We start from the raw sequence: 15,212 nt of genomic DNA, 5'->3' as shown, positions 1-15,212 counted from the left end.
GGATGATGGGGTGGCTGGCCTGGGCCAGATCCTTGCTGTTGCGGTAGGAGGATCATGAGGGCTAGACAGAGATGAGACGGCGGAAGGATGCGCCACAAGGTGTGGCATGATGAGAGATACGGCTGTGCCCACCATGCTGTCCTTACCAGTGAGGGAGCTGGGAGTTAGGTGAGGATGACCCGCAGGGCAGCTTGGTGGCCGCAGGAGGCAGGGTCCACGCTACCATCTTTAGTTTTAGAGACCCAGAGGGATTCAGAACAGGCCCCAGGATGCCAGCTGAGCAAATGTGTGAACAGAATGGATGCAGGCAGGGCTGTTCTCTCTATACAGAAGCCTCTAGAATAACATTCCCATCCTAGACTGCATTTCAGCCAAAGCCGGGCAGTTCTAGGTTCTTTCCTAAGCCCTCGGGAAGTGGGATAGGAACCTAAGAAGCTCAGCCCTGTGTGTGGGTCTCTTCAAAGTCTTGGCATCCAGAGACCTCAAGAGGGCACTCCATGGACTCCCTTGTAAGCAGCGTGATGTCAGGGTCCTTTCTTTTTCTAAGGAAACCAAGCTAAAAGCAACAACAACAAAACAACCAAAAAATAAAACAAAGCAAAAGAAAAAAACCCTCACAAAACCCAAAAGAACAAGAAGCATAAAACAACAGAAACCAAGGGGATGTGATTTTCTTGGGCCGTGTTCATTATCTCTAAACACTCACTACTACAACATGTGGCCTCGAAGCGCGGGGCCAGGCCGACCTGAGACACTCTTGGTGTACACAGGCTGCTAGGACAGATGAAGTGGCTTTGAACTACTCGTGTGTGTTCTACTTTGCCATGTTCCATTTGAACTACTAATGACATTCTTTATGTAGTTTTTATATGCAGAATCCAGATTTTGGCATATCAGGCCACAAACATCCACCAATTCTGGGAGTTCGTTATGGTGGGGCTGTGGCCAAGTCACTAGAGCAATGTCCGCGAGTCATTTATGGCAGTGACTTAAGGAGGGTCATTTTCAAACCCATTAGCAATGGGTGTCTGAAAGTCAACATGGGAGGGCTTATAGGGGTCCAGAGTCCCCTGGAATGGGGAGTCCAGGTCCACTTCTCTACTTTGAAGACAGATACGCAGCCACCAGCAAAGTCTGCACTCCAAAGATAGGTTGGTTTGTTTTCAACATGTTTCAGAATAACTGTTCAATGGTGTCTTGCTCCTTAGTCTTTCATAAAAACAATGGGAAAAGTAGAAAAGAGTGAAGGCAAGCCAGTCATGGGGTACAGGTCTGTAATCCCAGCACCGGGGGTTGAGGCAGGAGGATGAGGCACTTGAGGCTGTTCTTGGGTACGTAGAGGGTTCAGGGCAGTCTGGGCTAATGTTGACTTTGTCTGAGTAAAGAAGAACAGTAAGAACACAGAAGCGCCGCTCGTGACACAAGAACAGAGACAGGAAGGGGAAGTCTCATCGTCACTGAGCGGATGTGCTTCTCTGGTGTCTGAAGACACACCTTCAGCCCTATGGCTTTTAGGCCACCAGTAACCATGTGTGCAGGGCCGCACGTGGAATACACAGACCGTGGGCTGCTGGCCACAGTGTCACAGGTGGCGAAAGGGGAGGGTCGATTGGGAACTACGGCATGACCAAAGTGCTCTGTATTGAGTCCCCCACCAAGTGTTTGCCTCTGATGCTTTCATGCACAAAGCAGGCACCAGGGCTGTTTTCACTCCTCATAAGAATAACTCACCGTGTATGCTTCCTTATCTCCATGAACACGAAGGTGGTTCTCCCAGGCCAAAGCTCATCCATTGCCCTCTGGATGTGCTGGCTCCTAGGATTTTCCCCAACGTAAGTGACTTCACTGTACAATTTGTAGAAACTTCATTTACACTCTCCCACCTGAAAAAAAATCGTTGTGAGCTGGGCAGTGGTGGCACATGCCTTTAATCCCAGCACTCAGGAGGCAGAGGCAGACAGATTTCTGAGTTTGAGAATAGCTTGGTCTATAGAGTGAGTTCCAGGACAGCCAAGGCTACACAGAGAAACCCTGTCTCGAAAAACAAAACAAAAATTGTTGTGGATAATTATAATAATGTAGCAATTATAAAATATATAAAATAATTATAAACACAAATATGTAAGGGAGAAAAATTCACCTATTACTCCAAACCACAATAACAGCTACTCAGAAAAGAAAAAAAAAGCCGTGGGTTTGGGGGCTAACGAGATGGCTCAGCAGGTAAAGGCACTTGCTATGCAAGCCTGACTTCTGTCCCCAGGACCCACACAGTGGAAGAGAAGTCACTCCATAAAGTTGTCCTCTGGCTTCTCATGGCACACGTATGCTCCCCGACACACACATATGCACGCGCGCGCACACACACACACACACTCAAGTGCATGCCTGTAGCATACTACTACTGAAGTTTAAACTTTTACAAAATCAGTGCTTAGTTAAAGCGTTTAGTTGTCCGACCTCACTCCTCTCAGTCCTTGTCCTTCTTAGGCCTCACTTGTGAGGCGGCTGTCAATTGCATTTTGAGAAATGGGACCATTTACCTTGTAATACCTGGTGAGTGAGGCACAGAACCCAAAAGCTGGAAAAAAAGCACTCAGCAGTTGGCTTTCAGGTTTGCACCTTGTAGTAAACTGACTGGAGTCCACCAGTGGAGGTTCAGCCCTTCAGCTGACTGAGCAGAGACTGAGCAGAGATGGTTGAAGGAACCGTGGGCCTCTGTTCTTCGAGGGGAGAGGCTGGAGCAGGCTGCTGTGGGACACCCAGTTTCTTCTGGTCTACTCGCCTTGGCCAACCAGGCTCATATGCACTCACTGTGAGACCCTGGGGTTTCTCTTCCTGCTTTGAAGGCCCCATGCCTTGTGGAGGTCCCCGCTTTGCTCAGCGGCAGAGACTCCAGCACTCACGTGTGCAGAGGAATAAGCAGAACACACATGAAGGCAGCAGGTGCCAAGCAAGGGGAACTGTCTGATGATCCTGGCGTGGCGCCCTCAAGGTGGGGGAAGAAGGGCTCCTGTGTGGGGACTGGGAAGAAGCCCTGCCAAGTACATGCTCTCCCTGCCCAACAGCTGGTAGGCCTCAGGATTCTAGCATGGCCGAGGGAAAACACACGAATCTGGAGCAGGTGGCTGTGGCTGTGGTTTTCCACACACGCGGCAAGAACACTCTGGAAATGGCATTTGCAGCTGGCTGCTGCTGCTGGTGCCGACCTCCAAACATAGGAAGTTCCAACCCTGAAAGAAGGGAAGGGAATCCAGGGCACTCTGTCCTATGTGAACATAGGAAGTCAGGAACTTACCCTTTAAAATTCAAACCTCCCGTCAGGCATGGCGGCACACATCTTTAATCCAGCACCCTGTAGGCAGAGGAGAACCTTTGTGAGTTCAAGGCCAGCTTGGTCTACCTAGCAAGTTATATAGTGAGGCCCTGTCTCACAAAAACAAACAAAGAAGTTTTCTTTTGTGTTTTCTACCTTCTACTCTGGCTGTAAAAGAGACATTATACTCCTTATACTGAAGGGGGAGTTGGGCCAGGGGCCAGGAGGCCGCAGAGAAAGGAGGTCGGGAAGAAGAGCTGAAAGGATTTACCATATCTCAAGTTATCATTTATCACTTCTAAAGACCTAGGAATTAACACACAAAATGTGCAAACTGATACTCCGGTCACGGTTTCTTCCCACTGCTCTAAGCCCGCTCTGGGGAGACACAGTAGTTGAGGTCAGAGCAGAGGACACTATTTACCTGAGAATGGGAAGGTGCAAGTCCAGGCTGTTTGCATTATGATGCTTCACAGACTTGATTGTGTGTCTGGAAGGCTGTTGATTCGGAAGGCCTGGGATTCTGCACTGCAGACAAGCTCCTAGGATTTGGGATCTGCTTACCATGAGCAGCAGAGATGCAGACAGACCTGGCTTTACACTGTCAGCAAGAGCTGCCACACCACCAGGTTCTCATGGAGCCCCCCACAACTCATATGAGTCTATTTATCTATTTATTTTAAAATACCAGAAACCAAACCAAAGCCAGACCAAATTAAACAACCAATCAATCAACCAAACAAACAAACAAAAAAACAAAAAAGAGGAGAGAGATTCTTGTCACAGAAGCTGCAGTGTTGAGACACAGTTAACACTTTAGTCCGCTCGTCTTCGCTTGCACGTGTTCATTGCCATGAGCCATTGGTGTGGCTCAGGCCTCTGGTTTCCGCTACATCACTGATGATGGGCTCTTTCTGGGGGTCCTCTTGGATATCCTGTTGTTGTCCCGCTGTTTTGGGTTTGTAGATTTGTGTCCTTCACATGCTACAACTGTCCGTAGATTCGGTGGATGTTGGATGGGCCACCCCACAACCCTGGGTCTGGGCCTGGGTGGTAGCTAGCTTGGTCGGCTGGCCAACTTTCCCTCATTGTCACCACCTAGATGAGCTCTCCAGCACTGCCTCGACTTGCTCATCCAATTCAGCTTATAGCAAGGAACGGGGCCAGTGCTTTCGCTCTCGGAACCTCAGATTGGGGACCCCTCACTCATATCCCCAGGGCCAGCTCTACTGTTTTGCCCAGGCAAGGTGCAGGGGGACCTCTCTCCAGATTGCTGTAGGGGGAATGCGGGGGGGGGGGGGGGGGGGAGGCGGGGTCAACTCTGCTTTCACAAGCTCAGGGCTGGTGCACCTGCGACTCCAGCAACAGGGTCAGCTCAGGCCTATGTTAGCACAGGGGTCATTGGAACCATGCTGTTCTGAGCTGGCCTTTACTGGCCCTGGGTTGACCTGCCCAGCCCCTGGCTGGATACTGCAGTAGACGCGCTGGCCCTGCCCCTCAGGGAAGAGCTCACCCTAACACACAGGAAAGATGACCCTACCCCTCACCATAGGTGTGCACCTCACCTGAGAAGCACACTAGAGCTGCAGTCGGGAGGCAGGTGAGCTGACCCCCCAGGACATGAGAGCAGGAGAGCTGAACCCCACCCCTGCCATGTGATGGCATGGGTGAGAGAAAGATGTCTTCCCTCCCTCACCCATCACCACCTGCGGCAGGTGAGAGGGCTGGCCCTGGGGTCACGGAGTGGGAGAGCTAGCCCTGACCCTCCCCAGCTGCAGGGCATGAGACAGCAGCCTCTGTTTCCCATCTGGGTAGCACATGGGTGATACCATGTCCAGCCCTTATATAGAACTTATAACTTAGTGAGAGACGATGGCCAATAAATATGTTAGCTTTCCATTTTTATTTTTTCAATCTTTAATGTTTTGCTTTTTTTTTTTTGAGACAGGGTTTCTCTGTGTATCATTGACTGTCCTGGACCTCGCTCTGTAGACCTCAAACTCATAGAGGTCCACCTGCCTCTGCCTCCTGAGTGCTGGGATTAAAGGTGTGCACCACCACTGTCCAGCAGTTCCATTTTTATAACAAAATAGCTGAGATAATTGATTTAAAACAACGATCTGTTTATTTTGGCTATGGTTTCAGCCCATGATCACTTGGTCTTGTTGCCTTGTGCCTCATGATGGCAGTGCCTCATAGTGGTAGTGTATGGGAGAGGAGGCTGGCTCACTTGGAGCAGCCAGAAAGCAAAGACAGGGACACACAGAGGGTGGGGTCCCAATATCTCCTATAAGGGCACAACCCTGATGACTTCTTCCTAGGTTCTGCCTCCGAAAGGCTTCAGTAACTTCCAATAGTGGCTTTAAAATATAAGGGAGGCATTTCTGACTTGAACTATAGCAATGACTATCATAAAATGTGGTCAGTGAAGTGCGCTAATAATACAGCAGGCCACGTAGAGAGAACACGGCGCTGTTGGAAGGGAGGATAGATGGGGAGCCGGCAGCTGCAGCGGCAGGGTGGACTGCTGGGCGTGCCAGGAAAAAGGAGAGCCTGGCCAAGTGTGGCGGAACGTGCTTTAATTCCAGCAGCCAGGAAGCTGAGGCAGGAGGATGACGAATTCAAAGCCAGAGAGCATGGTGGTCAGTGCCTTTAATTTCAGTACTACGGAGGCAGAGTCAGAGGCAGGTGGGCACTTGTGAACTTGAGACCAGCCTGGTCTACATAGCAAGTTCCAGGCCAGCCAAGGGTACGTAGTGAGACTCTGCCTCAAAACAACCCTCCCCCACCCCCAAAAAAATTCCAGAAAGAAAGGAAAATCTCCCATGAGATCTCTATGATGAAAAGATTTTATATATAATACAAGCACACACTAGAGGCTAAAATGTCACAGGAAGCCTGAAGAGGATGAAGGGGTCTCCAGGCTGGCAGACAATGCAGGGGTCTCCAGCCCGGCAGACAAGGCAGGCTGCCGTTTGACGTTTTCGGTGAGTGCTACAGATACCGGAGGACCTGGAAAATGAGCCACGAGGTCACCATGGAAGAAAATGAAGAAAGGAATGATGGGGCAGAAGGCACCTGGTCAATGCATCCTGAAAGGACACACCCCAGATGTTGAAGGACAAAAGATGTCTTATTTCTTCCCCGGGGTCTGTAGTAGCTGGAATAGTTTGCCTTCCCAGGGAAGTGGGGAGCCTACCTGAGTGAGGCCCGATATCCCCCCCTTTCTGGTCACCCCCCTTCCCCTTGGAGGTTCCCGGAAATCTCAATGAGATTTACTTTAAGAACCACCCCTCCTCTCTTTGGCGAAAACATAACTGCACCTGCTGGCTGGTTCCTGGAATTTGTTAGTCACTTTTCCTTCTGAACCTGGAAGATGGGAGCTTCAAAACTGCTGCGGACAGACGGGTTGTGGTCTTAGGCCGCTCACTTACAGTAGAATCTGCTAGTCGACTCCGGCCAGCCTGCGTGCCGGTTTGAAGGGGAGCGGGGAGCATGGCAAAAGGGCAGTGAGGTAGGGAATGGGGACCTCGCCACCAGGCTTCTAGGCAGGGCCGTCCCCAAGGATAGACTATTTACCTTCCACAGTTCCGAGGGAGGAATGCGTGTCCCGCACATCTGTGCACTCGCCTGGCTTAGCGGGCACTCTGCCATCTAGACATCTGATTCACATCAACTGTGTTTTTCGTGAGTTTTTGACTTTTTTTTTTTAAAGAAAGAGGCTGACATCATTGCAAAGGAGCCTTTTTTTTTTTTTAAATAAAAAGGATCCAACCAAGGTGCTGCCTGAAGTAAGGAGCTTCAGAAGTTGCAGCTTGATTGCCCTCACCTGCGGGGGTGGGGGGTGGGGGTGGGGGAGGGGGAGGGGGATGGAGGGTGGGGAGAGGGGTGGGTGGGGAAGCAATAGGATACTCTATCTGGGCACACATTTGATGATCCATCATTAGAAAAGAGATTCTGAAATGCCGGGTTGCATAGGATGAAGAAAAATGGAAGTTAGTTATTTAATAAAATTAAGACTGTGATACAGAGTGATTTAATCTTCATTGGCCTTTAATTTTCGTCCTAACAATCTCTTTCTCTCTGAATATTAATGTACTATAGTTTACTTCAAAACTTTCGGTGGCATTTTTGGTGAGCCGTGTTTCCATTTTGTTCTGTAGACAGACAGGGTCTTGTACACAGTCAGCCTGGTCTCAGCTCTGTGATCCTCCTGCATCAGTCTCCTGAGTGTTGGGGTTACAGAGGTGTGCCACCACTCCTGACTGACAGACCATGTTTCTTAATTAAAGTAGAAAATTTGATTAGAAATTCAAATAAACAGTAAACCTGAGCCAAACCAAAAAAGTTCTTTGGGGGCTGGAGAGATGGCTCAGTGGTTAAGAAGACTGACTGTTCTTCTACAGGTTGTGAGTTCAATTCCCAGCAACCACATGGTGGGTCACAACCATCTATAATGAGATCTGGCACCCTCTTCTTGTATGTCAGCATACATGGAGGCAGAATGTAGCATATACAATAAATAAATATTTAAAAAAATTCTTTGTTGAGAATATAAGGTCTGCATTAGGGTTCACTAAAGGAACAGAATTGATGGGCTGAATCTATGCGGATTAAACCACACCCAGGAGCCAGGTACCATCTTTGTGAGAGAGACTTGCTCTTGGCGGACAGGAAATGAGTGACTTCAGCTAGTCTAACAGGGAACAGAGTTTGGACACCCAGAGAGGCTCACTGAGGACAGTGAAGAGCCTTCAGGGAACAGCGAGCACCCAAGGTTCTGGGAGGTGGCTGAGGTCAGAGGGAGTGTGATATTCCACGGCTGGGCGGTAGGAGAAGCCGAGGTCAGATTATAGCCGCTGGAAGCCGCACGTTCTCCTCCTCTATAGCTGTGGTTACCTTCATGGTTTACAAACACATGCATTAGCTTTGGTTGCCGAGGGAACTTGGCTGCAAGTTGACCGATGTTTTGTGAGAAGGGAGGCGTTTGGGGGTGGAGGAGCTCCTTAAAGACAAGACCATTCTACTTCGCTAGCAATTTGTTTCTAGAATTTGTACATCTTCTCATTTAATCACTTGTGAAAATGCCCCAGACATAAGCAAATCTTGAACTGGTAGCAGTTCTCTCTCTCTCTGGACAGTGTTTCTCTGGGCAGCCTTGACTGTCCTGAAACTTACTCTGTAGACCAGGCTGGCCATGAACTTATGGAGATCTGCCTGCCTCTGCCTCCTAAGAGCTGGGATTAAAGACGTGCAGCAGTTTAAGTGGGTGCTTGTTGGGTAGCTAGACTTGAACGATCTTCCTGCTTCTGCCTCCCAAATGCTGAAGATTATGGACATGAGCCACCATATCTGGCTTCATTACCTTTTTAAAGGTCCAATAATATCCTATTATATGTACATCCCTATTTTATTTAAGGGCTTTTCCTCTTGATGGATATTTGGTGGGTTTTTAAAAATTTGGCTCTTAAATGTAAAATCACTATAAACATTGATATCCAAGTATGTTTGAGTTTTCTGCTTTCAATTCTTCGGATATACTTCTGCAAGATAATTGCAGGATAATAGACCACTCCATGCCGAGCATTGAAATTGACAATCAGCTTGATTGTTAAAACACATCTTTTGTATTGTATTTCTTTTTGAAAAAAAGATTTATTTTATTATTTAATTTTAATTGTTGTTGTTGTATATGTGTGGGCCGGAGTGTATGTGCTATATGAGTGCAGTGCTCAGGGAGGCCAGAAGAGGGAGCCAGAGCCCCTGGATATGGAGTTTCAGATGGCTGTGAGCCACCTGATGTGGACACCGGGAACCAAATCTGGGACCTCTGAAAGAGCAGCAGGTACTTTTAACCACGGAGCCATCTCTCCAGCAACTTATTAGTATATTTCTTAGATTTTATTCTTTATAGTCCCTTCCCTCTTTATTTCATGCCATTTGTATTTTTGAGAGCCTGGATGGACTCTGGATATGATCTACAGTCTAAATTTTTGTTGCCAACTCATACTGTCATTTAATATATTTTTCCAACTTCCATATTTTCTGCTGAAAGTTAAATAAAGGCTGTTGTGTAGATTCTGGTTCAGGTTTCTTTGGTTGTTTTATTTTTAACAAATGTGCTAATTTTTATTAATTTATTTTTTATTTTATGTGCACTGATATTTTGCCTTCATGCCTGTCTGTGTAAGTGTGTCAGGACCCCTGGAACAGGAGCTACAGACAGTTGTGAGATGCCATGTGGGTGTTGGGAATTGAACCTGGGTTCTCTGGATGAATAGCCAGTGCTCTTATCCACTGAACCATCTCTCCAGCCCAGTGATTCAAGTTTTTTGAAAGGAATGTCTCATGGAGTGATCTGCCTTTCCCATCGGGTCATATTGGGAGGCACTAAATAGATTTTTTTTTTTGAGACAGGGTTTCAATGTGTAATAGCCCTTGCTGTCCTGGAACCAGGCATGCCTTGATCTACCTGCCCCTACCTCCTAAGCGTTGGGATTCAAGGCATGCACCCCACGCCTGGCTCACTAAGTACACTTCTAAACACAGACACAAACCTTGAGAAAGAGCACAGGCGTGTGGAGGATAAAGTGTCTTTGTTCCCCCGACATCATTTGTTTTGTCTTTTCGCGGTTTCTCGGTGTAGCCCTGTCTGTACTGGAAGTCACTCTGTAGACAATGCTGGCCTCAGACTCAGAGATCTGTCCGTCTGGGATTAAAGGCGCATGCCATCACCGACTGGCATGCTTTCTTAACTTTGTCCATCACATCTTGTGTGGGTCCTATCATCTGTCCACCGCATCTTGGGTGGGTCCTATCATCTGTCCACCTCATCTTGGGTGGGTCCTATCATCTGTCCACTGCATCTTGTACAGGTTCTATCATCTGTCCACTGCATCTTGGGCGGGTCCTATCATCTGTCCACCTCATCTTGGGTGGGTCCTATCATCTGTCCATTGCATTTTGGGTGGGTCCTATCATCTGTCCACTGCATCTTGGGCGGGTCCTATCATCTGTCCACTGCATCTTGGGCGGGTCCTATCATCTGTCCACTGCATCTTGTGCGGGTCCTATCATCTGTCCACTGCATCTTGGGCGGGTTCTATCATCTGTTCACTGCATCTTGGGCGGGTTCTATCATCTGTCCACTGCATCTTGTGCGGGTCCTATCATCTGTCCACTGCATCTTGTGCGGGTCCTATCATCTGTCCACTGCATCTTGGGCGGGTTCTATCATCTGTCCACTGCATCTTGTGCGGGTCCTATCATCTGTCCACTGCATCTTGGGCGGGTTCTATCATCTGTCCACTGCATCTTGGGCGGGTCCTATCATCTGTCCACTGCATCTTGGGCCGGTCCTATGATCTGTCCACTGCATCTTGTGCGGGTTCTATCATCTGTCCACTGCATCTTGGGTGGGTCCTATCATCTGTCCACCGCATCTTGGGCGGGTCCTATCATCTGTCCACTGCATCTTGGGCGGGTCCTATGATCTGTCCACTGCATCTTGTGCGGGTTCTATCATCTGTCCACTGCATCTTGGGTGGGTCCTATCATCTGTCCACTGCATCTTGGGCGGGTCCTATCATCTGTCCGTCGCATCTTGGGCGGGCCCTCTCATTTCCACTCTACAGAAGATCGCAGGGCAGGTGTGCAAATGCAGTTTTGGTAAGTGGCCAACTGAGGCAGCTCTGACCCAGCCACAGATTCCAGACGTCATTTCAGTCTGTCCGAGGGCCCACAGAGTCAATGCCCAGGATCCACACTGCCCTGAGGAAGGATCCACAGGAATTTGGTTCATGGCATTTACTTCATCACAGGTCTGAGAGATTCTGCGCTGTACAGAGAGTGGACAATACAGCGTTTTCATCTGTGGGTCACAATCCCAGTAAGGGTTGCATAACTGAATGCAGGTTTAAAGACATTTGATGGCAGTCAAAAGTTCCGGACTGAGACCCACCTGCCTCTGCCTTCCAAGTGCTGGCTAATTAAGAGAAACAAAGATTTTTAATATTTTGCTACTGTCATTCTTTATAAGGTAACAAATTAGTTTATCTTTGGATTGTATGGTATTAGAATGTTTGATTTTTGTGAATTGTTGTGTGAGATGATGATTTGAGTCTCATAAAAGAATCATTAAATGAGTTTGACTTCAGATTAGAATAGAATTTCTAACAATTTCTAAAAATGGCCCTACACATACTTCTGCTATTTTTATTCCTTATTAATGTGAAGTGGTGTTTTTAGCCCTGATGATCACAAAATCAAAATGATCATCTATTTTGGAAAACAGTGAAGAGTTCCTTCGTTCTGCCTATTTGTTTGACTGCTGGTTATTTTTAGAATATTTTACAACTACTCTTTGGCAATTCTCTCTCTATATATATAATATATGTGTGTGTGTGTGTATGTGTGTGTGTGTATATAATGGTTCTAGATCATATCCACCACAAATTCTCCCTGCCTTTCTCCATGGACACCCCTCTTCAATACTTCCCCTTTCCTTTTTTGGAGGGATTTCAGATAGAGTTTCTCTGTATAGCCCCGGTTGTCACAGAATTCACTTTTGACCAGGCTGGCCTTGAACTCAGAGGACTGCCTGCCTATGCCTCCTGAGTGCTAGCATTAAAGGCGTATGCCACCACTACCTGGGCTCATCTTCTTAATAACTCACGGAGTCCAGTTAGTATTGCCTGCATGTGCACGGGCATGGAACTATCCTCAGAACATGGGCAACGCACCGGTGGCCACACACTCTCTCCTAGCAACCATCAATTTCCGGGAGCTCCTCGGATAGGAATGGAGCCTTGTGGGCCCCTCTCCCATCCATGCTAGAATAGGTGTGATGCAGGTAACATCGCTTCCATGAGTTCATGAATACAATGGCCATGTCATGACCTGAAGACAGCGCTTCTTGCTATCCTCTAGATTTTACATTCTTTCTGCCTCCTCTTCCTCCCTGTGCTCTGAACCTTAGAGGGGGAGTTGACAGTGATGTCCTATTTAGAGCAGAATACTCAGCAGTCTCTGCACTTGGAGCAGTCATGAATCTCTTCATTGACTGTTTCAACTCTGTCCAAGGTTGAGCGTAGCATTATTAAATCTGTTGATATGAACATAGATATCTAGAAGGCAGTTTGAAAACATGTCCCTTTAGCAAAACAATAACAGTAGATTCTTCCCTGTGTAGCCATGGGATTTCGACCATGCTCACATTATTGGGCATGAATTTCCTCCCGTGTAGCAGACCTCAAGTCAGATCATGCCAGTACGCGCAAGTATGCACAACTTGCCCGGAGAGCAATCTTGTAGGACAGAGAGTCTGCCTGTGGGGCAACTCCCCCAACCACCTGCGTAGCACCTTCCAGCACCGTGAAAGTAGCCAGGATGGAAGGCTTCTGTGACAGTTCTGGCTTGGTTGCCGCACGTTCTGCAACCAAAGTGCATTGTGTCTTTAGCAATAGGGTTTTACCATGTAGTTATAGTGGACAACCAAGAGAAACAGCAGTACAATGTGTTCTTTGGGGGGAAGTTGGGGTCTTTTTGACCAGTTTTCATTTAATAACCTGTGTCTTCTATGAGGAACAGGGTCCCCTTGTTGGACTAGAAGTCCAAACATCAGGGAGGAGTTGCTCCAGACACCACTCACATAACCACAAATTGATGCAAAAGCAAGAGGATTTTTATTCTGTCATGACAGGGTCCTTCAGGTTCGGGATATGAAGGACCTCGATAGCTGTTACAGTCCATCTTTTAAAGCAAAAAGCCACAGACACAAGGGGGGTGACCTGTAGGTTGTTTTCCAACTTATTGGACTGGCTTATTCAAAGGGTTACTAGTAGTGATTGGTCTATTCCATAGCAGGAGAATAGCTGCGTGATAAGGGAAACATCTGTAGGGGCGACTGTTCCTTTTGTGAACTGCTGACATTCTAAGTTTGGCACATGTGCCAACTACAGGTATCCTGTTCTCCTCAGCAAACGGGATGTTCTCATGAGAGCAGGCTAGCTGCAGGTCCTGAGGGGGTCCTGAGGGTCTCAAGCAAACAGGATCTTCTCACGGGAGCAGGCTAGCTGCAGGTCCTGAGGGGGGGGGTCCAGAGGGTCTTTCACCCTGATGCGGAGCACCTTGTTTGTTTGTTTAAAGACAGGGTCTCACTATCTAGCGCTGGCTGACCTGGAACTCATTATGTAGACCAGGTTGACCTCAAACTCACAGAGATCCACCTTCCTCTGCCTCCCAAGTGCTGGGATTAAAGGTGTGCGCCACCACTCTCGGCCAGACTCCTTTTTAAAAAATTGAACTTTTAATTAGATTGCAAAGCAGTGAGCTTCCTCAAGGCTTCTCCAGACACCCTTGGTTTTGGTTACTCTTTCTCATTCCGGTCCCAAACCTTCCACTCCAGTGTCCCACACCTCCATTTTTATGTCACGTGCGTTCCACTTTCCCTCCTTCCTTCAGACCCCTTTCTGCCTTCCTCACGCGCCCTTCCTAGCTTCCTGACTGCAGCCAACACTCCAAATTAAACACACAAACCTAAACATTTGAAGCTAGGCTCCACGTACGAGAGAGGACGTGGAATGTTTGTCTTGCTGGGCCGAGATGACCTCAGTAAGCAGAGCTTTTCCAGCTCTAATTCATAAATTTTACTTTCTTTACGCTTAAAGAAAATCCCACTGAGCATATGTACCACCCTCTCACTCTCTAGCCGAGTCTGCTTCCTAGCTGTGGACACTGACACCCAATGTCTCTGGAGGAGGCTATGGAGACCCTTGGGTAAATGCCGAACAGTGCTATAGTGGGCTTATATGGAGGTTCTATCTTTAGCTTGGTAAGGAAGCGCCACACAGATAGCCATAGTGGCTGCATTATGGGTATCTTCCACCAGCAATGCCCGTCTTTTTCCACATCCTTGCCAGTGTTTGTTGTTGTTCTGTTTTTTGTTGATTGCCATTTGACTGAGTGGGCTGAGCTAGCACAGGCAAGCCTTTCTCCCGCACTCTGTTCATAACGCGAGCACGGGGCCTCTCACCAAGGAGATGCTCCGTGAGAGTGAGATGGCACAGGGTCTTCTCAGTCCTCTGAGGCAAAACATTTTTAAAAAAATTTATTTTATGTTCATTGGTGTTTTGCCTGCATGTCTGTCTGTGTGAGGGTGCCAGGTCCCCTGGAACTGGAGTTACAGACAGGTGAGCTGCCATGTGGGTGCTGGGAATTGAACTCGGATTCTGTTCAGTCAGCGTTCTTAACTGCAGAGCCATCTCTCCAGCCCTGAGGCAAAACTTTTTTTTTTTTTTTCGAGACAGGGTTTCTTTGTGTAGCTCTGTAGACCAGACTGGCCTCAAACTCACAGAGATCCACCTGCCTCTGCCTCCTGAGTGCTGGGATGAAAGGCGTGTGCCATCACTGCTTGGTAGAGGTAAAGCATTTTATACAATTATTGAGATGTCTATTAAGATCCAGAGGAGTTGGGCAGTGGCACTTACCTTTAGTTCCAGCACTTGTGAGGCAGAGGCAGTCAGATCTGTAAATTCAAAGCCAGGCTTATCTACAAATCAAGTTCCAAGACAAAGAAACCCTGTTTCAAACAAACAAACAAACAAACGACCCCAAAACAAAACAAAAATCCAAAACAAAAAAATCTAGGGAAGCAATGTATTTAGAGTAATATGTTCCTTCACATCCTGATGATAAGGAACAATTTTCTTTCTCTTTTCCTACTTTAAACAACAAACAGCCAGCGAGCCCAAATCAGTGAAAGCACAAAGGATGAAAAATACCTCCATATGTCAGTACAAAGAAATGAAGCGCTCGAGCCAGTCCCGGTAAATTTCCCAAGGCATCGGGAATTCAATGATATGGATGGCATTCTTCTCTCCTAATTATTGAGGCTATA

The sequence above is a fragment of the Microtus pennsylvanicus genome, chromosome 1 (genome assembly GCF_037038515.1).
Source record: "Microtus pennsylvanicus isolate mMicPen1 chromosome 1, mMicPen1.hap1, whole genome shotgun sequence".
Taxonomy (NCBI): Eukaryota; Metazoa; Chordata; class Mammalia; order Rodentia; family Cricetidae; genus Microtus; species Microtus pennsylvanicus.
This window is presented reverse-complemented; position numbering follows the sequence as displayed.